General features: G+C 45.1%; 1 protein-coding gene across 2 annotated transcripts in view; it reads right to left on the bottom strand.

The window, feature by feature from the left end:
- Window positions 1-22466, bottom strand: part of BRINP3 (BMP/retinoic acid inducible neural specific 3) — a 258994-nt gene extending 236528 nt beyond the window's left edge. Inside the window, exon 1 of one of the 2 annotated variants that reach the window (XM_081012140.1) lies at window positions 21334-22466. The gene's annotated coding sequence lies outside the window, so the exon portion shown is untranslated. Of the gene's footprint in view, window positions 1-18460; window positions 19185-21333 lie in introns of those variants that run through there. The other variant, XM_081012141.1, reaches the window with a different exon arrangement.
- Between the last annotated feature and the right edge of the window lie 961 nt (window positions 22467-23427).

Below are 23427 nucleotides of genomic sequence, written 5' to 3' on the forward strand. Positions count from 1 at the left end.
TTTAAAAATACTTAATGTTTTATTATGTTTTTATATATGTTGGAAGCTGCCCAGAGTGGTTGGGACAACCCAGTTTGATGGGTGGGGTACAAGTAATAAAATTATTGTTACAGTGGTACCTCGGGTTACATACGCTTCAGGTTTCATACACTTCAGGTTACAGACTCCGCTAACCCAGAAATATTACCTCAGGTTAAGAACTTTGCTTCAGGATGAGAACAGAAATAGCGCAGTGGCAGCGGGAGGCCCCATTAGCTAAAGTGGTACCTCAGGTTAAGAACAGTTTCAGGTTGAGAGCAGACCTCCAGAATGAATTAAGTTCTTAACCCGAGGTACCACTGTACTATAGAATGGATGTCCCTATTTTCACTTAAGAAATGTTGGAGGGTATGTTCTCTGTTTCTGTGCCCCTCGCCCTTAAATAAAACCAAGGTTCTTATTGCCGAGCAGCTTCTCGGGAATTAATTTATTAATGTCAGCAACATGCTTTCCATTTGTGAGTTTAGTGAAGCTTGTAAAATGTTGTTTTTATCGGGTTCCAGAGGTAGAAGATGACTTTCCTCCTCCTCCTTCTTTTTTTAAAAAATCTGCCTCTGGTGATTGAGAGGCAAACCCAGGAGGATAAATCTTCTCAGCTTTAGATAAAAGAGAGGTTTGCTAAAGTGTGAGCAATGTTCCCGAAGTAATGAAGAGTGAAAATAATGGCATTGCAGGCCTTCTCTTGCTTTAGGAAGGAAGCCAAGTCAGCCACACACTCTTATCAAGTGTAACAAGATTAGTTTTTGCAGAGCAGTTGTTAAAATCCCTAGAAGCCCATACTGTACTAGCATCCTTCAGTAAGACCAGTGCCTCCTATTTCTTCTCATGGATGAACATAACAAATCCTTATTTACAGCTTACCTGCTCTTGTGAAAACTTGTCTCTCGCCCCTTGCTAATAAGCCATTGTCTGTTTCAAAGTTTTGTCACACTGTTTCGAGGGCTCTGTGTGTTGCAATAGACAGCCAGAGCTGGCCTTGGCTTGGGGAAGGGGCAAAATTTGTTTCAGCTCTCATTTGAAAATGTATCTACCTGATTCACACTGTCCGACGCAATATGACAACCAAAACAGAGTCCCTCGTTGAAATTCATACTTCTCCGAATTTTGCAATGCAATTATCCAGCCAAATAATATGTCTAAAATGCATCTGATGGGGTAAGGTGTGCATAACAATGTATGTATTTGTGAAGCTAAAATTAAAAAATGCATTACATATGGAAAAATAGCTTTGCAAAAATGTGTATATTAAGGGAAATGGAATGCAAACAGCTATAGATTTGGAGAAATTTGCACTGAAATTCTGATGAATTTCCATGAGGACTTTTTCTTTTTTAATGCTAACTGATGTAAAAATGTAGAGAACTGTAATTAAGGTTGGAAAAAATATGAGAAACTGAGAGAAACCAGAACTGACAGAATCACCCACCTTGGGCTTCCAGAAAGAAGAGACCTCAATTCTTATGAATGAATATAAATTATTTTAGTATAATTATAATTGAGGCCTAAATACACCTGAACAGTAACAACAGGGGGTTCTCTTTTCCTGCTTGTGGAAGTAAGGTAGCCCATCCTACAGTTAACTTTTCACTCAACACCAAAGGCCAAATACACTTTGCTACTGTATTGGAACTGTCCTGACAAGTTTTCCTATGCATCAAGTTGTTGTTGAGTTATTGTTTCGCAGCCTTAGAAATTTCCTAGATGTTCTGTCAAAAGCAGGAACCTCCAAAAAAACTGCCTCGAAATGGGCTTTAGACAAAATGTAGGGGCGACTAGGCTGCAATCCTGAGCACATTTGCTTTTTGTCTCTTTTTAAATCATACCTTACCCTTCCCCCCAAAGAAGTCCAGGGCAGCAAATGACAAGCAATAAAACAAATGAAACACCTTAAAAATGAGACATTAAAAAAACAATTCCAGGACAGGTGCAGACTGGGAGAGATCTCAACTTAAAAGACTCGCTGAAATAGGGAGGGCTTCAGCTGGCACCAGAGAGACAACAGTGATGGCACCTATCTAATAGTCAAGGGGAGTGAATTCCAAAGGGTAGGTAAAAAGCTAAAGGGACCCCTGACCATTAAGTCCAGTCGTGGATGAGTCTGGGGTTGCGGCGCTCGTCTCGCTTTACTGGCCGAAGGAGCTGGCGTTGGTCCGCAGACAGCTTCCAGATCATGTGGCCAGCATGACTAAGCCACTTCTGGCAAACCAGAGCAGCGCACAGAAAAGTCGTTTACCTTCCCGCCGGAGGTACCTATTTATCTACTTGCATTCTGATGTGCTTTCGAACTGCTAGGTTGGCAGGAGCAGGGACCGAGCAATGGGAGTTCACCCCATCGTGGGGATTCGAACCGCCGACCTTCTGATCAGCAAGCCCTAGGCTCAGACCTCTGTTGTGTGGAATAGACCTCCTGATAAGATGGTATCATCAGAAGGCCCTCCCCTTCAGAATGCAGTGATTGCATAATGGGTGAGATGATATTTTAATCTACTCCTGAGGTGTATATGACTTTATACACCTTGAATTTAGCCCAATAGCTAATTGATAACCAGTTATTTGGGAGTTGGCAACATAGAGCAGCTCTAACTAATGAAACAAAACAAAACAAAAACAAACAAAATAAAAAATAAAAAAATTCCTTCCAGTAGCACCTTAGAGACCAAGTTAGTTATTGGTATGAGCTTCCATGTGCATGTACACTTCTTCAGCTACCTACCTGTAACTCTAACTAATGAGTAAATATGCATAGGGTTGCACCAGGGCAGGCCCAAGATATTTTGGCACCTGAGGCGAACCACAAACTGGCACTCTTCAGAAACAAGGGGAAAGAAAGATCTATATTGGGATCTGCTGCCCCTGTGGATCTTGCCACCTGAGGTGGTTCCCTCACTTTGCCTCATGGGTGGCCTGACCCTGGTTGCACTAACACACAATATCACTAGTAATATTGAAACTCTGTTTGCTTCCTTCAAACTTCCTAATAATCATCCTCAGAGCAGGAATCTGCAAATTCACATAAGAAATGTGGCTTTAAGTGATCTTCACTTGCACAGGATGTGAGGACGGCTACTAGTGTAAATTGCATTTTTTAAAAAACTTGAGACAAATTCATAGAAGAAAGCTGTACGCCATGATAGGGATGTCAGTCAATCAAAGACATATTAGCTCTTCCATATTCAAAGGAAACACATTCCTGAATACCACATGTTATGGACAAAAACCAGGAAAGAATGTTGTCATTATGGGACATTATTGCAGTCAAACCAACAATTCATTCTTTGCCCGGTTGGCACATGAAGGGGCTAAGGCTCACAGAACTTTCTTGTAAAATTTGCTAGAGAGGACTCTGGGATCACTACCTTTGTCTATCTTGACAGGAAGCTGTAACACTACATCCTTCTTTCCTTCCTGCTTGGACAGCCTCCTCTTTCTCCACAGTGCTTCCAAGATGCCCACACGTGCAGAGTTCAGACACCGTTCTTGAATTAACATTTTGAACTTTTGTAACTTACACAGTAGTTATAAACCTGTCTTTCATTTTGCTCCTGTAACTGATGCTTCAAGACCAAGATTATGTGAGTAAATACTACTTTTATTACTTCACAAAACAATGTGTATATGATTGTTGTTTTTAAGGGGGTAATACCAGGAAAATCCAATCTGCTTCAAAGCATCCTGGATTATTGTTTCTAGAAGGTTAAATCAACCTTGCATTAGCTTCCAAATTTAAGCTGCAGAAGATGGTACCATTAAAGCTATGGCATGCAACTGTACTACTTTTGGTTCTCTGGGTTTAATCATTCATACAGAATATACATTCATTGAATGCTTGTTATATTACAGTCACTTGAGTGACTGAGAAGACCGAGGTTAGACTCTTGCTTCATGAGCAATTTTGCACAAATCCCAGTTGTCCTTATCTCTTAAAGGTTAACCTGTATCCCACAAATTGCAATCTCAAACACATTTGCCTTAAGTGAAATCAATGGTATACAAATGAATGACGTCCCCTGGAGTTATAACTTGCTGGTTACTTACACTTTTGCCTGTCAAAAACTCATCTGAGGAGCCTACATTTTAGTCAGATCTGTGGCTAGTTTCACGATATTGTTACGAGAATTATAAGGTCTAAGATATAAAATAAATGTTCATAAATGTACCAGACAAACACATACATAAATATATGAATCACATGTCTGAAACAGTACAGAAAAACAGTCATGAAACCATTTTGACTCTCCCAAATTGACCTCAAATGTTTCTCTGCAAAGAGGAAGGAAATGGGAAAACTTCCCCATTGTCTCTTTGCTCACAAATCCTGTTTTAAGGGCGTATCTGTGTGTGAATAGGGTGAGCCTGTGACCTGGATTCAGGAACTGAGTATTTACCATCACAAAAGAATGGCCAGGATGCCCAGCTAAAAGCAACCAGTGACCATTATTAGGTATCCTGGCAGACAGGTTTTCCGCTGTAGACCGCCCCTTCAGTGATGTATGTATGATGTATAGAGGGTTGGCTTTGAGCTACAGGGTGGCAATTTCAAAAGTCTGTATAATAGCCTGCACACCAATGTTCTGGGTTCCTCCCCCCTCCCTGTGTGGGGTGAGAGGAGGACCCTGTTGCAACAGTTTAATAAAGATCAGGCTTACTAGCCGCTTTGCTTCTCAATACAGTAGTACCTCAGGTTAAGAACTTAATTTGTTCTGGAGGTCTGTTCTTAACCTGAAACTGTTCTTAACTTGAAGCACCAATTTAGCTAATGGGGCCTCCCGCTGCCGCAGCACAATTTCTGTTCTCATCCTGAAGCAAAGTTCTTAACCCGAGGTACTATTTCTGGGTTAGTGGAATCTGTAACCTGAAGCGTCTATAACCTGAAGCATCTGTAACCCAAGGTACCACTGTATTTTCTGGTTGGCCTCTGTTATTTTCTCCTACCAATAGAGAACCTATATAAGGATTCTATACGGTCTCTTGGGAACCCCATAAGGGAAAAGGAGCAGTTTTTTTTCTTATAACTGTATGAAAAATAATGAAAAATTATAGCCCTAGCATTCAGCCAGTACAGCTTGCTTCTAGTACTCATTGACAGGCTGCTCAAATCTTTCCCTTGCCTCATAAAATGGAAACAATGCTCACTTAACTGTTTTGAAAGCCATGCAGGCATACAATTGAAAGGGACACATCTTATGAACTGTGTGCCACTATTCTGGGATAGTGGGCCAGATCTTACCCCACCCCAAGCTGTGCTGTCTAGCCCCTGGAAGTCCTTCCAAAATTCAGTCCAAGTACAATAAAATGTTTGGTCACAGTATCGATCTTCCCAAGCTGTTAGAGAGATAGGCATATGGAAAGATTGATAGATAGCGTTCGTAATCCTTTAAGGTCACTTGCATCTTTTTTGGATTTTGCACATAATATTTATATAGTACAGTGATGGTGAAAGTTTTATAGACCGAGTGCCCAAACTGGAACACAAAACCCACTTATTTATCGCAAAGTGCCAACATGGCAATTTAACCTGAATACTGAGGTTTTAGTTTAGAAAACAACAACTCATACATAAACATATTTTGTCTTAAAAGAAAAACACAATAACAGAGTTTTCAGTGATACAAACAACTTGTAAAAGTTTGCATTAAGATGATCCAAACAAAGTAAGGAAAGCAAACCCAAGTGCCTTCGTTGACTTAAAATTATTTGGCAGAGAATTCCACACTTTAAGGATTCCCTGCTTTTAAGCTCCAGCCCGACCAAGCAAGCGTTTTTGGCATGGCCCTCTGAACGCACGCAGAGCGGCACCGCCCCCCCCATCGCGTCACCATTTCCTTAAAGGGCCCCGGGGGCTGCCTCACATGCTAGGCCCACTCCCTCGCCCAGCCCCAACCAGCCCCTATGCAGGGTGACCGGCATGGCCGGAGAGTGTGTAAAGCCTCAACCTTGCAGCAGCAGGAGGAAGGCAGCTGCTCGGAACTCTTGGCAGCCCTCTGAGCATGTGCAGAGTGCTGTGTTCTCCCCACCCATAGCAGAGGCTCCCCAAGGGAAAATGCACACCCTGGGGGTTGTGGCTCTGTTTTGCACCCCCCCCCCAATCCGAGGTGCTTCTACTCGGACACAAGTTCCAGGATCCAAGCCCAGCTTCTGAAAACAACATGAGCGCCTGCTTGGGGATAGCATCACATACCCAAATGGGACCAAAGCCTACCTGGCCCTTCCCTTTGTGCCTCCCTGGCCACAAGGGCACCTTCTCGGTCTGGACATCCCATGCTGAGCGGCTGAGCAAAAGGAGCCCTAAAGGCACTGCAGCAGATGGGCCAGTTTGGCGATTTTGGCTCTTTCTTATCCTGCTCGTGCAGCACCTGAAACTGAGAGCCCACCATAATAATTGCAACCCGCTCACACAAAAACTAATTGCCACAATATCCTCAGCGCAATTGGGCGCAATGAACTTGGGCCAAAGAATAGCTGTGACCCCCATTTTGGAGAGAATCGGCGTCCTGATGGGCATCGCATCCCGCTTCTGCCTCACTGCTTCCTGCGCCACATGGTGCTCCAGCTGCCCAAGTTGAGTTGAGGACTCGATGCACCGCCCTCGCCTTCTGCCAGCAATGTGCTGGGATGACGGTGTGCATGCCCACAGAGAGGGCTCTGAGTGCCCCCTCTGGCATGCGAGCCATAGGTTCGCCACCACTGATATAGTACATAGAGTTGCCAGGTCAAGAACATCCCAGACCTTGAGATTTCAGGCCCCAGACCTGTGATATAGGGGCAGGTCCTGGTGATGTTCTTAAGTATAACACCTGAAAAGATAGGGCAGAGGGCCTTGCAATCTATGTTTATTGAGAACTGCTCAAGTCGATGGTGCAGTTGCCAGGCAGTATTGCATTCATTTAATTTCCTTCTCACCTCACTATCTAATATATACCACCAACACTTAGGCCATTATATAATTTGTTTATCTTTAAGGAGCCACGAGACATTCTTTTTTGTTCAGAAAAAAAAGAAAAGGCAAGGCATTTAAGAGTTACTAGGAAAACATAACATTAACATCAACATAGATAAATGTTTGCACTGTAACTAGGAAACTCATGTAATAGTCACCACATCCAAATGCACCGTTAATTAGAATCAGTCCCATCTAGATCTTCCTCCACATCACTGTGTTTTCAGACCAAAACCTGAAAATATGGGGACTATTAGCCAAACAAGCACATCTCTATCTCTCAGGATCTTCTGCCCTGGCAGAGGCAGGAATGCTTATACTCAGTAAGAGGCATTAATTAACCCAGCTGCCAATCCATTTCTCCAAGAATGTTAGCATTATTTAGCAAGACTCTCTCTCTGTGTGTATAAACCAAAAAAATGGTAATTACTGCAGTCAGTGGCTATACCACTGGTGCTTGATTTGAATGTTACAAACTCTCACCCTAATATAAGTTAAATCCCTGTAGTTTCTGGCTAAGAGGGTGTGTGTGCGTGTCTTTTTGGAATTAAACAGTACACCCTATGGGAAGTCCTTATTTCATGTTTTGACCATTGTAACCTTGGTTGTATTGACATTGCCTATGAATTCCCTCTCCCCCAATGGGTGAGTGATGCTGAATAACAAGTGATGATGCTGTATGACCCACTGTGTCAGAAGCACAACTGGGGTGGGGAGAGTAATGTAGTAGCATGAAGACTCCCCACCTCCTGTCCCATCTAAAATAAGGTAGGCTCCAAATTTGTGTGCATTTACTCATTTTACATGGATGGAAAATTGAAGGAACTGATTCCTTGCAATATGTGTGTGTGTATTTCTATTGGAGGGATGCAGGTGGCACTGTGGGTTAAACCACAGAGCCTAGGACTTGCCGATCAGAAGGTCGGCGGTTCGAATCCCGGCAACGGGTTGAGTTCCCATTGCTCGGTCCCTGCTCCTGCCAACCTAGCAGTTTGAAAGCATGTAAAAATGTAAGTAGATAAATAGGTACCACTCCGGCGGGAAGGTAAACGGCATTTCCGTGTACTGCTCTGGTTCGCCAGAAGCAGCTTAGTCATGCTGGCCACATGACCCGGAAGCTGTATGCCGGCTCCCTCGGCCAATAAAGCGAGATGAGCGCCACAACCCCAGAGTCAGTCACTACTGAATCTAATGGTCAGGGGTCCCTTTACCTTTACCTTAATTCTATTGGGGGGGGGGGCATTTTGATAAATGTTTCCTCTAGGAGTGTAACAACATACCATTGTTTCTGAAGATGTGTGTAGTTGTACACACATGCATTCTGCGCACACACTAGCCAAAGCCCTAGATATTGACCTAAATCAGGCATCCCAACAGAACCAGTGGTCAGGAATGATGGGAATTGTAGCCCAAAACATCTGGAGGGCCAAAGGTTGGGGATGCCTGACCTAAATGCTTGACATATAGAGTGGGTGGGTTGTTATATCAGGCAGTGTTCCTCAAACCTAACAGTGGCGGGATGCTTCTTACTAAATTAAAAGAGGGAGCACACTTCCCCTTTGACAGATGAAAACATTTACTTTTAAGCATGCATATGAGTAAGGATAATAATAAAATAATAATATTTTTTTATTTATACCCTGCCCATCTGGCTGGGTTTCCCCAGCCACTCTGGGCGGCTTCCAACCAAATATTAAACATACAGCATCCCCCCAATGAAAACTTCCCTAAACAGGGCCGCTTTCAGTTGCCTTTTAAAAGTAAAACAGTTTTTTATTGCCTTGACATCTGCTGGGAGGACATTCCACAGGGCAGGCACCACTACCGAGAAGGCCCTCTGTCTGGTTCCCTGTAACCTCACTTCTTGCAGTGAGGGAACCGCCAGAAGGCCCTGGGAGCTGGACCTCTGTGTCTGGGCTGAACGATGGGGGTGGAGACGCTCCTTCAGGTATACAGGACCGAGACCATTTAGGGCTTTAAAGGTCAGCACCAACACTTTGAATTGTGGTCAGAAATGTACTGGGAGCCAATGCAGACCTTTCAGGACCGGTGTTATATGGTCTCAGCGGCCACTCCCAGTCACCAGTCTAGCTGCCGCATCCTGGAGTAGTTGCAGTTTCTGAGTCACCTTCAAAGGTAGCCCCACGTAGAGTGCATTGCAGTAGTCCAAGTGGGAGATAACCTCTTTCTCCTTTCCCTGCCAAGAGCTGCTTCCCCCTATGTTTCTGCATGAGTCTTTGATATCGGACAATTGAAAAGAGCCAAATACAGAGCAGTGACTGATTGCTAATGTAGTACAGTGGTGGGTGTTTATCTATAGGAATGAATGGCAACCACTTTACTGAAGTGAAGGCAAGGGGTTAACCAGGGGCACAACAGGTGTAGAGCCAAACCTGTTCCATACTGCTCTTAGCACCAGAGATTGAGAATCCTTCCTGCCCCTAGCTGTATCCATGGTTCTGTTCCTTAGTCATACTAAAGCATGACATTGCTCAGAACTGATATGGCTAGATAAACCATAATGTGCTCCTCCTGCAGATACACTAGAAACAAGCAACTGCTGTAATTTTGCATGCCACAAAAAAATCCCCCAGTTTCCCAGAGGTTTCATTACCCTACTTCAAAAAGAGGAAAGGAAAAAAAGATAAAGAATTTTGAGATGGCAGAAATAATTGGTAAAGTCAGTTTTAAGTATGATTCTCCTTTTATATTAGTTATGTAGGTATTTTATATGAAATGGTTTTAACTGATTGCGTTATTATATTTTTGTTGTATTTTATTTTGCTGTAAACCACTGTTATTTGGCTATTGTGGAAAAGGATGGTATAAGAATAATAATAAGTAGACAAATGCAGAACAGATAAAATAGAGGGATTCTTAGTCCCCACCCCCACTCTAATTTTCCGTCTAGAGCTGACAAAACTAATGCTTCATTTACACACACAAACACTTCCTTCAAGAGGATGCTACTGGATCCTTCTAGTGACTAGTCGGATCAACTGAATATAATCATCTGATTGAAGACTGATCCAAATGGAAACAGCTTCCTAAATAATTAAGTCTACCCTGAATTCAGTGGTGGGGAAAGTCAGTCTAATGAAAATTAACTTGAAGGGATGCTTGTTCACATCAGGGCTCAAAGGAGAGCAGGGCAGAAATTGGTGACTTTTCGACTCATGTGTGTCTAGGTTTGCCTTTTTGTTGAACCAACTCTGCCTTCTGCAGCGAGAGAGCTTCACTGTCCTCATATGCTTGTTTGTGTGTCTCCAATTTTAGATTTCTTTACTTGGAGCTCTGGCATTTCATCAGTGAACACCCGGAGCACGAAACACTGTTTTACTAAGCATATGCTGGAGTGGTAATAAAAGACTACAGGAAATTAGAATCTCCTTTTTCCCAAGCTACATTAAGATTCTCAGATAAAATTGTTCAGGTTCCCTACTTGGTCTATGGAATTATAATAGCTACGCAACTCAGCTAGCAACTGAGCATAAGATGACTGTCCCTTCACTAGATGGATATTGGTGCAATTTACACATATTGTATTCTCAAGGCAAGGCATTTTCCTGGCATATTATGCTCCAGGGACCATTTTTCTCCCATATTAAGAATGTGCTGGAAGTGGTGCATCTGATACCTTTCCTGAACTCAGATTATTCTCTGGAAATCATACCAAAGTGTACTCTGCCCACAAGATTCCTATTTCAGTTTTATTGTTCAGTCCATTATGGCTTATTTTAGAAGAGCACCCATTTGTCACACGATGAACAATGGGTGCAAGAAATTCTATTAAATCACAGGAGATTCTTCCAAACAATATATCAGGACATCTTCTCTCAAAACTTGTGAACTGCTCTGCTTTCTCTGGATGTCCAAAGGCTCACTTATTGCAGAGGGATCACAGAACTAAATGGCCGGGGGGTGGGGTGGGGCTTACTAGAAGTCATCAAAAACAGCCTACATCAGGACTCAACAGCCTTGCTCAAACACACTTGCCATAGATCTGTCCACATAATCTAGAGTGCAATGCACCCCAAGCAGCAAGAAGCTGAGAATGTTGTATACACAGCAGATCATTGCATGTATATCCCATCCATATTTACTCAGAAGAAAGTCTCAATGAGCTCAGTGGGAATTATTCCAAACTAGGTGTACATCATAGGGACACGGGTGGTGCTGTGGGTTAAACCATAGAGCCTAGGGCTTGCCAATCAGAAGGCCGGCGGTTCAAATCCCCGCGACGGGGTGAGCTCCCGTTGCTCGGTCCTGCTCCTGCCAACCTAGCAGTTCGAAAGCACGTCAAAGTGCAAGTAGATAAATAGGTACTGCTCCAGCGGGAAGGTAAACGGCATTTCCGTGCGCTGCTCTGGTTCACCAGAAGCGGCTTAGTCATACTGGCCACACGACCCGAAAGCTGTACGCCGGCTCCCTCGGCCAGTAAAGCGAGATGAGCGCCGCAACCCCAGAGTTGGCCACGACTGGACCTAATGGTCAGGGGTCCCTTTACCTTTACTAGGTGTGCATCATAAACCAAGCCACAAAAATCAACAACCAAGCCATCTGGGTTGCTTGCAAATATAAGCAGGGGGAAAATACCTTTTGCAAATGAGTGCCCTTAATACTCAAAGAGCATAATAGGCCTTTGGTGCATATAATAAAGCAGAACATAGGACACAGCATTTTACCAAGTCAGTATTGTCGAAACTCAGCAGCAGCTATTTTCCAGAGTTTCAGGCAGACGTCTCTCCCAGCTTGAACCAAGGACCTTTTGAATGCAGAAAGCATTTGCTCCACCTCTAAGCAATGGCCCTTCGCTTTCCTTTTGGGTTTACTAAAAAGGAAGTTACTGGGATGCAAGGAAAACATGCTGACTAAGAGAGGAAGCTATCACCTGGGAAGAATTCTAAATCTGAGAGAACAATAGGCTTGCCTTTCTCCCCATCCCCCACCCAGTGCCGGATTTATGTATAATCTAAAAAAGCTATAGCTTAGGGCCCCACTCTCTTGGGGGCCCCCCAAAAAAATATTAAAGGGAAAAAAGACGATGTACATTTCCAAAATATAAGATAAAAACAAATAAAATAAAACCTACATACAGCTACCAAGTTTTATGTTGTGTTGGCTCCTATGATGTAAGTAATGGGCCCCGCCTGCTAGCCTGCACCCTAAAATATCACTTGTTTGCTCATTTCTATATATAGAGTGCCTACATTCTGCATGTGCAAATGGCTTTAGATACCTATTAGGTCCATAAATTACCATATAGCATATATTCAACACAAAAAACAGCGACAATTTGATGTTGACAAAGGACAGCTGAACATATAAATGGCCCCATTACCTTCAGTAGCTTAGGGCCTCATCAAACCTAAATCCCGCCCTGCTGCAACAAAGAGATAATAAATACCAGCCTGCCTCACCCAAGTCATGTCCCATTGGGGCCCTGAGAGTTGAAGGCAATAATTTTTCTTGATGTGCTGCTGTTTGAAGGCAATAATGTCGGTGATGGAGGGGGAAAAACCTTGCTAGCCCCAAAGCATGGCCTCAACTGGCTGAAAGAATGGCTACTTCTTGAAAACACAGACATTTTGGATCTAGAAGGTTTTAACAATGTATTTGGATGGCATGCATATTTATGGTATGATAAGGTCAAAGCACACAAAGCATTCAAAAACCATATTGTTAGGAAAGCATTGTTTAATGTTTGGATAAGATACAAAGACTTATTGGAAAATAAAACCCCAAGGTGGTTGTCACCAATGGAAACAAAAGCTCTGAAAAGGCTCAATATGGAGGCCAAATGGCCGACATATTGGGAAATTTTGGAGCAAGAAGGAGATAAATTGAGATTGCAGAGTTTTGAAAAATTAAAAAATAAAGTGAGAGATTGGCTCCACTACTACCAGATAATGGAGGCATATAATTTGGATAAGAAAATAGGCTTCCAAGTGGAAAAGTCAAAATTAGAAACAGAATTGTTAGAACCCAAAACTAAAAATTTGTCAAGAATGTATAACTTGCTGTTGAAATGGAATACTCAGGATGAAACGGTGAAATCTGCTATGATTAAATGGGCACAAGATGTTGGACATAATATTATGTTCGCTGACTGGGAACAGTTATGGACCACAGGTATGAAGTTTACGGCATGTAATGCCTTAAGAGAGAATATTATGAAAATGATATACAGGTGGTACATGACCCCAGTCAAGCTTGCAAAAATTTATCATTTGCCCGATAATAAATGTTGGAAATGTAAAGAAACTGAAGGTACATTCTTTCACCTTTGGTGGACGTGCCCAAAGATTAAGGCTTTCTGGGAAATGATATATAATGAACTGAAAAAGGTATTTAAATATACCTTTCTGAAGAAACCAGAGGCCTTTCTCTTGGGCATTGTCGGCCAGCTGGTGCCAAAGAAGGACAGAACTTTTTTCATGTATGCTACAACAGCAGCAAGAATACTTATCGCAAAGTATTGGAAGACACAAGATCTACCCACTTTGGAAGAATGGCAGACGAAGGTGATTGACTACATGGAACTGGCGGAAATGACTGGCAGAATCCGAGACCAGGGAGAAGAGTCGGTGAAAGAAGACTGGAAAAAATTTAAGGACTACTTACAGAAATATTGCAAAATTAAGGAACTTTAGAAGGATGTTGGATAGAAACTAAGAGGTTTTTAGCTGTAATGCTTTAAGAGACATGGAAAAAAAAGGTTAACAATTGGGTAAAAGATTAATGGTAAGGATTTGCTGAACCAACAAATTGAATTGGAATACAAAGAAGGGAGGTATGAGGAGGTCCGGGGAAATAAGAGTAAGGAAGATAGGCTATGGATCATTATTGTGTTTTTAACTGTTTTATTTTGTATGTTTTTTCTTACTTTTTACTTTTTTGCTGTAATTTATACTTTTTTCTTTGTTTTCTGTATTTTTGTGAAACTTTAATAAATATCATTATAAAAAAAAAAACCAAAGCATGGCCTCAACTGGAAGCATCATGTGAAATGCTACACAACCAAGGAACATTCTGCACCCACACACTTCCACACACACACCAAGTAGGAAAAGAAGCAGGAATGCAGGTGGGAACAATAGAAGACATCTGCAATGATTGAGAGGTTAAAAAACAAACAATTCCCTTCCTACCCACGACTGGCAACCCAACAGGGATTCTTGTTGAGGAAACCCAATTCTCCTTACATTGAGCTGAGGTGCAACTGAAGCCCCACCAATCTGTGCCATTAAGACAGAAACATAGAACAAAGCAGTGACCACAGTGTCCACATCAATAATGAAGAGAATTCTCGATTTGTGTCTTTCAGCTCTCAGAAAGCTTGGGAGGGTCAGACATGGACTGTACCCTCTGAAAGATGCTTAGGGGTGTAGTTTGCAAAACCCACCATATACAAAGGGCAGGGTTCAGACCACATCTGATTATTCTCAGAGAGCATCATTTTTACTCACCGAGTGACTGAATCAAGTGGTGCTAAGTATTAGGTATGCATGCTAAAAGATAATTTTATAGAAGCGAAGAGAAATTTAAGAGGTCCGTTTTTCACTGAGAATACTGCAATTGTTACTATGACATACAGAAACAAAATAAAAATGAGAAGGCCTTCAAGTTTTAGTTGTAAAAAGAATTTAATGTATCAAAAAGTGAGGCAGTGGACCTTCCTGACTCCACCTCCCATTTAAATCCCCCCCCCAAATGAAATCTGAAATTATGTCGCCCGTAGTCTGTCTCTTATGAACTTTACACAGCCAACTAAAAATTCTGAAGTCCCCCATATTTAACTCTCCCTCCCCCAAATAAGCCACAATGGGTTTTGCTTCCATAACTCTAGCATGACTTGGCTTGTGATTCTAGCTACAGCAGAGCAAATCCCACACACCCTCCAGCGGAGCTCTTGTCTGGGTAAACATACACAGAACTGGGCTGCATGGCATTTTATAGAAATCCAACACAATCACTTTCTCCTCCAGACTGGAAGTCATTCCTATGCATATGTACTCAAAAATAAGTCTTAGTAGGTTCAGTTGGGTTTCCACCCTGTTCTAAATGGTATCAGTGTCTATATTGACTTGCTGAGGTCTTTAGCTCATTTTTTGTTTGTTTGTTTTGCTTTCACACACACTCTTTCCTACAGGCTCATCTTGTCTCTCTCATATGCAGAGAAAGAAAGAAAGAAAGAAAGAAAGAAAAAGAAAGAAAGAAAGAAAGAAAGAAAGAAAGAAAGAAAGAAAGTTCTGCTTAATGCTTAAGCCTCATAATTGAAAGAGCCCATTTGATTATATTGCAAAATGGTCACCCAATGAAGGGAGTTTCATTTTATGGTGCAGTCAACTGAAAATAAAAAGAAATGTCTTGAGATAGCTCTGTGATGGAGTCACTCACCAAAGGATGCAATTTAACACTTAATGGCATTTGCACAGGAAAGGCAGCAAAAGGCTATTGGCTAGGCTGCTCCTCTCACCTATTTAAAAGCCCATCAGTCTGTGACTGTTGCAAAACAAACCTACAAAAACCATGGTCAGTGTCTCTTCTTCTGGTGCACCTTCTGCTCTACCTTCTCCTTTTTGTCCATATTCCACTCAGTTTCTCATCCCTCTTGCCCTTGAAGCAAACACAAGATGAGAAATGTCTCCTACCAAATTAGCCTTCAGGAAACCTCTTCCTTTAACAAACTTGCATAAAGGTCTCCTAGCCACAGAAAGCACTTTGGCAGGAAAGTATATGAAGATAAGCAAGCTCTTGGGCTTCTCTGCATAAATTAGAAAACTTGACTGGGCAGTGTTGTTCTCAAGTAGGAAAAGTGACAAAACACCAGCACAGCCCATTCGGTGTCCCCCTGATGGGAGCAGAAGCTTAGTGCTGGAGTCAGCAGTGGACTCAAACCATCGGAGATTTCTGGAGTCTGCTACCATCTGGCTGCAAAAGTAAGACACGCCTCAGTGAGAATTCCCTAATACCTGTTGTGGTGGGAAGAAACAATGCTCCAGAGTTCACACACACACACACACACACTACCAGAAAGAGAGACTTGCAGTGTCTGTTTAAAGAACATTTGGGGACGCTGTGTGCTCCCTATTCTTGACCCTATTCTTTGACGTTTACAAAACTGTGATCTTTCAATTATACTATCTCAACAGTCCCGTGTTATTATTCCAATTTGTGTTGAGATGTTGGGGAAAGAAGGAAGGAAGGAAGGAAGTCTAGTTAATGCTTATGCCTCATAATTCCAATACAGGAATCTCAGCTAAAGCATCCATAACAGATGGCCATCCAAGGAAGGAGAATTCACAAGCTCCTATGGAAGAACGTTACACCGTCAAACAGCTCCTACTGTCAAAAAGTTTTTCCTGATGTTAAGTCAGAATCTCCTTTCATGGGGTAGAACAGGGAAGCATTGGGGGGACCTGGTTCAGCCTCTGCATATTTTCCAATTTGGGGTCTTCTTGGGCATGAACAGGCCAGCAGAGAGCTATTACACATAAGAGATTTCATATCACCTCAGATTCAGTGCTTACAGTTCATGCATTCATATGCCGATGGCACCATGTGAGCAGCCCCCAAGGGAAACTGGGTGAGGCGGATACCAAATTAATGATGTTGGAACTTCAGGGAAGGGATTTACTGAACTCCTTGTTCCTCTGCCTGTGTATTCCTGTCCTGTGTAACTTCTATTAGAGCATGAATGCAGAGGATAAGGTAAAGGGACCCCTGACCATTAGGTCCAGTCGCGGACGACTCTGGGGTTGCGGCGCTCATCTCGCTTTATTGGCCGAGGGAGCTGGCGTACAGCTTCCGGGTCATGTGGCCAGCATGACTAAGCCGCTTCTAGCGAGCCAGAGCAGCGCACGGAAATGCTGTTTACCTTCCTGCTGGAGCGGTACCTACTGTATTTATCTACTTGCACTTTGTGCTTTCGAACTGCTAGGTTGGCAGGAGCAGGGACCGAGCAATGGGAGCTCACCCCATCATGGAGATTCGAACCGCCGACCTTCTGATCAGCAAGCCCTAGGCTCTGTGGTTTAACCCACAGCGCCACCCGCTGTATGTGACAATTGAGAAAGGACCACCAAAGCAACATTTCACCGAATTAAACCATTGGTCCACCCAACTCAGGATTTTCTTCACTGACTGACAACTTCAGGGTTACCCAGCTCTTATATGGATGGAACCTGGGACCTTTTGCATGGAATCCAGAGGTTCTACCCCTGAGCTACAGTCCTCATTGCATACCAGTCTGCATGAAACCATATGGTGAAGTGGTCAACCTCCAGTGTCCTACCATATGGCTGGTGATTTGGTGCAGATGTCCTTGATGCCTGGCAAAGCATTACAGGACCAACAAAAGACAATGTGCTATAGATGCATCTCACTTTGTTCTAAAGAGGTGTCAGGATTCACATACACGTAGGTGGGCATGGGACACCATGCGCAAAACCACCCACATCCAAATCTTCTCACACTCCTACTCAATCCATCCTGGCCTTTCCTTTTGGCCGTAGTCAGTTCCTCGTGCACTCTGCAATTCCCCGAAACTAGGAAATGAACAGAACCATGGCTGCCATACCTTGCGATAAAAGGGAAAAGTCACCATATTCTGAGCTGCATTTTAATGAAGGCTGGCAGCGCAAGCAGGAGGAAAGCCACACAAGAAACATGCACCCTCTTGTACTTTGCATACTGATCTGTGCAACCCTGCCTAGTCTCCCTGTCGAGCCCATACTGAAAACTTGCACCGAAGAGTCATCAAAGCTAGGACTGGAACAGAGGTGATCATCATAATCTTGGTCCATTAAAAAAAAGGGGGGGGAGAGAGAAGAGAGACTACATCCGTTTTGCTGTCTGGAGATCATGCCCCTTAAGGGAGAATTATTCCTCCAACCCCACAATATTATTGAGCTGTGCCACCTCTTTAAAAATCAAATCACACGAGAAAAAAATGTCACAGGCTGCTGAATGAGCCTTTAGGATTTTATCTCCCCCCCCCCCCGTTCCCCACATCTTTCCTGATTGGTGTGGTATTCCTAGCGGTGCCTCCCCACCCCGGTAAATAGTATTGAACAAGAAACAACACATTAAGACTGATGGAGATTTTCGCCCGTGAAGCATGCCGCTTGCTCGCTCGCTGCCTGCAAATGCCCATTAAGACACCATTAATTGCATTGATTTATTTGCAAGCGATGCGCAGAAGGATGTTTGCTCGCCTCGCCTCCCCTGCAAAGCCTGGCAGCCTCCGCTGCCCACCCCCGCCGTTTTACACCCAAACTCGACCCCCTGTTGCCATCTCTCGTCACTGTCACCAAGTTCTTTTCACTGACACTGGGAGCACCTCAGCACCCACCTTCTCTCTCCTTCACCCTCCTTGCACCAAATTGCACCCCCCCCTTCCCCACGATGACTCCAAACCCAGTGGTACAGTTCACCTTCGGGTAGCCTGTTAGGAGAGTCAGACGACGCGGAATCCCTTACCTATAGCTGGCTCGCCCGAGTCTGGCGTCCTCTGAAGCGCATCTATCTGATGATGCTCAAAGTTTCCGGATCCCCATGAGTTGAGCTAGCTCGGCTGCAGCTGCTGCGAGCTCGGCTGCAGCTCCGCGGAAGTGCAATGGACTAGCTCTGCTTGGAGATCGGGCTAATTGCACAAGTTCTGTCGGAAGAGGGTGGAAGGGGAAGGCCAGCGTCGGCAAGGAGGCAGAGAAAAAGAGAGAGAGGGATCTTCTTCTCTTGGTGAGGCTGGAGACTGCTGCAAAAAACCACGCACCGCCCGCCTGAGCAAGGTGACTTGTCTTCCCTCGCTCCAGCTGGTGGCAGAACAGCTGGGAAGGACACGCGGAAGGGGGTGGGCGGAAGGGAGGGGGGCTTTACTCCGGTTTAATTAAACCGGAGCAACTCCTGCCAACCGGATCTTCTCTTCGAGATCAGAGGGGGAAACGTCCACGCTTTATAACCCACCCCCTTGAAAAAGTGTCCTTAGGTCCCTTTACTCTACAGATGGATTAAAGTGGAATAATTCATCCACGCGCATCGCTGTCCTAAAGAAGATTAGCTTTGGTCTGTCTGGTCCAATATTCTGTCCCCAGTCGTGGGTCAGAGAAGTGTCGTAGGAGATTGACAGGAAGGAGAGCATGATGAGGGCAATGGCTTTCGTTTTATCCCAAGGATCTGCTCATCAAAGGTGGTTCTGGAATTCCGATGAGGAACCCCTAAATTCCAAGACACAGGTGAGCCTAACCTGCGGCCCTGAGGAAGTATTGAACTCAACCTCCCCACGCCACCCCACCCCTCAAGCCAGTGTGGCTAATGGCCAGAGGTGATGGGATCTGGAGTCCAGCAACATCTGGAAGGTCCAAAGGTTCCACACAAGTCTCTGTTCCAGAAGAACTACTCCAAGCGTTAGGTGTTCCGATGGCAAGTAGTAGTTCTGAGGGTTAGACTAATGAGCAAGCGCGTCCACCTGTAGTGATCTTGAGAGTGCATCTTAACGACCACCACAGCCTGCCGCAGAACGGGGAGGGGGGCACACGCCACTCACTGGGAGGGACATGTGCCCCCTTTGCTCTCCCTAATGGTCGCTTGCGAGTACAGAACTGGCAGGAATGATAATGTATTTATAGACTGCTTTCGAGAGTCTTCATGCTTTTTTATATACTGTACTAAAGAAAAGGGAAAGGTAAAGGACCCCTGACAATTATTCACAGCAACAGCAAGAACCCCGCAAGATGGGCCAGCATTAGATAGATGGGGGGCCGAAAGCTTGCCTAAGGGCCCACCTGGCAGATTGGACTTAAGGTGTGCACTTAAAAAATTCCAAAATGGGAATGCAACCAACACGTGTTTGCAGACAGACGTCTGGCAAACACGCTTTTCGGGGAGTGAGAGTTGTCTGCAGCTGCTCCCTGCTGGATGGACCCCAAATGACAAACCCAAGTCTGCTGCCAGGTAATGTGTGTAAAGCATCCTTGGCCTGTGTGGGCTGCCCTAGCCCCGAAATTTACTCGGCACTTGTATGCATATATTGTATATAGCCCAGCGCATATTAATGCAATGAAGTGTGTGAGAGAGACAGACAGACAGACAGACAACAGGAAAAGTTACGCTCATCTGTCTTCTCCGGCCCCTGCAATTCCTCGCGCAGTTTATTTTTTTACAAATAAACTCTACACAAATAATAACGCAGGAGAGAGAGAGAGACTTGCAAGAAGATGTGAGCTCCGGAAGAGAGATCCCCGACCAGACAATCAGACTTCCTCAGCGTTTTGGAACCCTAGCTCAGTGAAATAGCATCTGCCTTGCATGCCCAGGGTGAAATGCAGCAACGGTCTGATTCCCTACCGGGAAGCTGTTGGGGGGCCGGGGGGGGGGGCCGGGCGGGGGCGGGCGGGGGTGGATTCGGAACCCAAATGCGACTCTCGATTTCACAATTCCAAAAGCACCACCTTGAAAGGTCCCTTAAGGAAGCCCACCTCCTAGTCGAATCTGGTGGGGAATCTTCCCCCTTTCTTGGACTGAGGGACTGGTTGAGCCCAGCCCTTCCTTTCCCCCAAATACTTCTTTAAGACCCCTCCCAGAAAATCTGGAAGAGGGCAGAGTCTCCCACAAAGACCAAGTGGCGCCAGAGAGACACCCCAACGCGAAAGCTGTGAGATATGGGTGAGATCTTCTTCTCTCCCATCAACCCTCCGAATAGGATGCCCACCAAGGGCAACGATGCCACCCCTCTCTGGATCTTCCACCACAAGCCCCCGACAAGTTAGCCCCTAGAAACCCAGGTGTTTGGCATGCCGCGAAACCAATAGTGCGAATGACACATCGAGCTAGGGGTGCCTTTGGGGGAGACGTGAGAGTCCCATGAGTCTCAAGTGAGCGAGTCAAGGCGCGATCAGAACCCGGCGCTTACAAGCAAGGATCTGGTGTGTGTGCCTGTCATCTGCGGCACCAGAGAAAGGCAAGAGAGCACCCGCTCCCCATCTGTTTCAGCCTCCCAACATAATTTTCTTCCAGAAATGTAACATGTGGGGTGCAATTTGCCTCGCCCAGAAATGCATCCCCCAACACACAGTGCACCCCCTAACTCGTCATTTTCTCTCTGCTGTGTCTGCGTGAAGGAAGGGGTCAATAGAGGAATGGAATATCCATAGCATCAACAAGGGTTAAATAGATAGGAAAGCAGCAGAGCGACAGATTTGTTTAAGCTTCCCCTCTCTCTCTCCCCACCAATAATAAAATAAATTTAAAAAGTCACAGAGACAATAGCTCATCAAACTGGCGATCGCTAAACATTGTGGGGAGGAATTGATTGAGGCTTCCTTAAATCTGGCGTGCGTAAAAGGCGAGGCACTCACCGGGTGGAATTTCAGGAGGCGAGGTGTCTGGGCAGCAAGCGGTTCCACGAGGCGAGCGCGCATCCCATGGTAGTTCCAGAGGTTTGGATGCGCTTCAGAACGGCGGTGATGGACAGCGATGGGCGGCGTGGCGTGGGGGTGTCCACAGCGGGACGGTGGCATCCGCCAGAGCTTCCTTAGCGGCGCTGAGAGAGAGGGAGAGCCAAGTAACAACGAACTACCGGGCAAGCGGTGTGCCGGACGGACGCGTGCGTGCGTGCCACAGAGCCCAGGAAACAATGAATGGATGTGAAAATAAAAAATAAAGGGAGACCGGACAAATGCAAAGGAAGAGTTGTGGGGAGGCAGGCGGGCGGGCGCTCAGAGTCAGAGAAGCGGAGATTTTAAAGCTGATCCTTTAAGGCAAAAAGTAGGTGGACGAGATTATATTCATCCAAAGAAACGGAGACGAAGAGAGGCTGGCTCTGTGCGTAAAAACCACAGCAACCCAAGACCGAGTGAGCCAGGTGGTGCTGGAGAAGAAACGAGGCGCAGAGAGAACTACAGGAGGAGGCTGGTCTCATCCTGATAGATATAGCGGCGGAGCTGATTTAGGGAGCTGGAGGGGAGGATCTAATGCGATTCGGGAGGAGGAGGAGGAGGGGGGAGATCGGGTGGGCAGGAAGAAAAGACTCTGCCTCTTCCTCGCTTTTGAAGGGCTTGGCACATCAGCCCAGCCACCTTCTTCCCAGGTTGCTAAAGAAACTCTTTCCACAGACTCAGTGCAAATCTCTGCCCTTCCCTTCGGTTATATATAGTAACCGCGCAAGGCTACTTCTCTCAATAATTTTGTCCTAACAATCGCAGCACGCCGGGAGGGAAACTCCCGTGAAACCAACCGGGAAAAGCACTGAGGAAACCAGCCAGCTGCCCGATCTTTCCGGGTTTGTTTTAATTTTGCAAGGAGCTGGAGGAGGGATGTTAAAAAGACGGCTGGGGAAGGGAGGCAGTAGTTCTCTGAGGCAACGCGTATAAGCCAGTTTGCAAGACTCGCCGTGGGGATGTTATAACGGCACAGGCTCGAACCAAAAGAGGGTTCAGAGGATGACCCTGGGTTTGTCTCTGTGGGACGGGAGAAGCTGGTATCGCCTCCCTCTGGCTCGGTGATCTTGCAAACCAGAGGGCGGGGAGATCAGCTTCTCCCCCTCCAGCCAGTCTCTCCACACGCACGTGATGTCTCGGCTCAGAAATCCAGGATGCGTGCGCGGGTGCATTTTTGCTACGCGCGAATTTGAGCAACATGCATGAAACTGACTAGAGGGATCGCTCGCTTTCTCTTTCGCAGCGAAGAGTCTACGCTTGTCTCGGCGCTAGTCTCCCTCTCTCAACCCCGCCTGGCTGTCTAATGTCGAAGAAGGGAGGGGGGGCATCTCTCCTTTGATTTCTTGCATCCCCATTGCACGCATGTTGACTCGGAAGTGAAAATCCCAGAGATGTCAGCGGGACTGACTCCAGAATAGTTTCAGAAACACTTGAGGGGGAGTCATTGGGTGGAAGAGAGAAGGTGCAAGCAGCTTACCCCAGCAAGGCAACGAGAAAAGAAAAGTAATCCTGATAAATGATCTAATTTTCTAATGCTAAGAGAAAACGGACCGTCTATTAATCTACTTGCCCTTCGCCATAAGCACAAGACAGTGCTTGAGTCACTGGGACACCCCGCAAACAAACAAAACAAAAGACACCCCCCCCCCCACCATTCTTACCTAGTTCAGCTTGAATATTAAGGGATGTGGGAAATAATACTTAGTGCAGAGCTCTCTCATTTTCCACCTGTTCTCATATTAGTGTTGAACGGAGCCAAGCGGTGACACCGGATTGCTCTTTTGCATTGCTAAGGAAGCCACCGCTTTAGAAACCTGATACTTTTACAGCCTGACACCGGCTTCCCCGAGGCTTCTCACAGTGGAAGGGTAATTTGCACTTAACAGTGTAAACCGCTGCCTCGCAGAGTGCTTTTCTCTTCAGGTATTTGCCTTCTGCTCTAACGTGGTGCCCGTTGCCATGCCTTGTGCTCCCTGCATTTCCAGAATGCATAATTTGCAGCAAAGGAGAAAC

This window comes from Podarcis pityusensis, assembly GCF_964106645.2.
Source record: "Podarcis pityusensis genome assembly, chromosome: 6".
NCBI lineage: Eukaryota > Metazoa > Chordata > Lepidosauria > Squamata > Lacertidae > Podarcis > Podarcis pityusensis.